Source organism: Penaeus japonicus, unplaced genomic scaffold (assembly GCF_977035675.1).
Source record: "Penaeus japonicus unplaced genomic scaffold, GWHDUDI00000001_assembly GWHDUDI00000021, whole genome shotgun sequence".
NCBI classification, from domain to species: Eukaryota; Metazoa; Arthropoda; class Malacostraca; order Decapoda; family Penaeidae; genus Penaeus; species Penaeus japonicus.
This window is the reverse complement of record NW_028234423.1, coordinates 17,190,764-17,193,068: the sequence shown is the minus strand read 5'-3', so window position 1 is coordinate 17,193,068 and position 2,305 is coordinate 17,190,764. Positions and strand designations below refer to the sequence as shown.

The 2,305-nt window shown below is 44.9% G+C and overlaps 1 long non-coding RNA gene across 1 annotated transcript in view; it reads left to right on the top strand.

The window, feature by feature from the left end:
• Positions 1–705: 705 nt before the first annotated feature.
• The window catches only part of LOC122249674 (uncharacterized), a 1,796-nt gene continuing 196 nt past the window's right edge, over positions 706–2,305 (top strand). Inside the window, exons 1-2 of the long non-coding RNA XR_006222872.2 lie at positions 706–1,100; positions 2,056–2,305. The exon at positions 2,056–2,305 is cut by the window's right edge and continues 196 nt beyond it. This is a non-coding gene — a long non-coding RNA (uncharacterized LOC122249674). The remainder of the gene's footprint in view (positions 1,101–2,055) is intronic.

The window sequence follows — 2,305 nt, the reverse complement described above, 5'->3', positions numbered from 1 at the left end:
CTCGGTTCGCAGGTATTTTTATACAGGTGCAGGTCACAGAAAAAAAGTTACAGGTTACAGGAGGGGGTGCAGGTCACGGGAACCAGGGTCGGCCTTAATTAAGCCAACTGGGAAGCTGGCACCAGCAATATTGTTCCCGATTGGGCCCCACGCTACTTAAGGCAGGCCTTGACGGGAACAGGATACAGGTTGCAGGATGAGGACAGGAGCCTTGAAGAGGGTGGAGGATCCTCCTCAATTTACGGGTTCACATACGATATCAATATGGCACATGAAAATAAACTCAGCTCTCTCTCTCGAATTCACACCCTGCTAACTACAACCACACATCACAATAGTATTACCTAACTACACATCTTCACAATCACAACACAATACACACAATTTATTTGTCAATACAATCATGGTGAATCGATTAGACCATCACAAGCACTAGTGTACAATCATATTATCAGATAACAAGGGCGAGTTTGGGCTCCGATTACGTAAATACAAAACAAGAAAAAATACTGATAACTGCATATTAAAAAGGGAAAGTGATTTCAGTAAAGAGTTTTTTTATCACAGGCGAAATCGTTGTTGACTTGACAAGGATCAGTGTTTAAATTTTTTTTCCCGAAGTTCGAAACGTTTTTTTTAAGTTCGAACGTTTTTTTTTTTTTCGAAAAACTATGGGACTCGTAGTTCTTGTTCGTTTTAGTCCCATTGTTGTCTCCCTTTACCGTGAGTGAGAGGAGGAAAATTTGGATACAAGAAGATAGAAATAGAGAAGAAGTGGGCGGGAGGAAAAAAATAGAAGAGAAGGAGAACGAGGATAAAGGAAGAAACCAGCTAGAAAGACTGAAAGGTAGAAGTGGAGAAAGAAATAGTAAGACAGGAAGAATGAGAAAAGTATAACGACACGATTCTCGAGAAAAGAAAAAGGAAATATTTAAAACATCTAAGTTATTTGCTCTTTGAAATGGGTTACAAAGTCGGAGAAATTCCCATGGAAGTGGTAGACGTATTGCAGAGTGACGAAGAAGAAAACATAGAAATAGTTGGTCACGAACACAACTTTTTCTTCGCCTTCAGAGGAGAGCCATCTGTTGGCAATGGATGTAAGTACTCTCTTGATGAATGAGCGATCTGCTTTCTTTTTCTCATGTTCATAGTGTGTTTTGTTTTCTCTCTCTTTGTTTCAGTTTGTCTGTTCCTCTACATGTCTTTGCTGTCTAATTCTCCCCTTTCTCTCTGTCTTTTTCGTCTCTGCCTCTCTCCCTCTCCCTCTCTCTTTCCCTCTCCCTCTCCCTCTTCTCCCTCTCCCTCTCCTCCTCTCTCCCTCTCCCTCTCCCTCTCCCTCTCCCTCTCCCTCTCCCTCTCCTCACCCCTACACCTCTCACCTACATTCCAATCTCCTCTCCGCTCCGCCCTTTTGCTTTCTCGTTCCCTCTCCTCCGGCCCTTCTTCCCTCTTTCTCCCCCTTTCATCCCCCCCCCTCCCCCCCCCTCTTCCATTCCTCCCCCCCTCCGCCTCCCTCCCCCCCCCCCCCCCCCCCTCTCCCTCTCCCTCTCACCGCATCCTCCCTCTCCCTCCAATTCTTAATCTCCGTCCACTCTCCCCCTTCTCCCTCTTCTTTCCTCTTCACTCTCCCTCATACTCTACGATGAATCAGCGAGCCTCTCCGATCTTCACCCTACCCACTACCTCTCCCTCTCCCTCACCCTCACACTCACCATCTACATTCTCCTTCTCTCCCACCTTCTCCTCCACCCCCTCCCTTTCTTCTCTCAGAGACAAGAGGAAAGATACTGACGCAGAACTATAACAAGCACAGGGCAAGAATACAGCGCAGACAATAACAAACTCTCATCCCCCCACTCTCCTCCACTCTCCCTCCCTATCTCATCTCATATATTTACCTGACAATAATGATTAAAGCTGTTTGTGAAATACATCAACAAAAAAAGTAAATACAAACGAAAAGATTATAAATCACACCACAAATATGAGCAAAACGTGGAATAACATTACACAAGTGGACACAAAAATAACGAATTTCTCTTCCTCTTCCAGAAGAATTTTACCCTCGAAGGCAACTCTACCTTACCCATAACGTCAATGATAGCCGAAGCACAGGAGTGAAGCAGCGTGAATGCAGCGCTTCCTCTGACTCACTTGTTTACGCAGCTCCCGAAGCTTTCAAAATAGACGTGTCGACGGTGATGTGGAAGGTGTTACGTCTGCACTAACGACGTATTTCTGTAAGGTTCAATCAGAGTATTATCGGTGTAGTGTTTGTTGAATCTATAGAGACTTGCGAAGT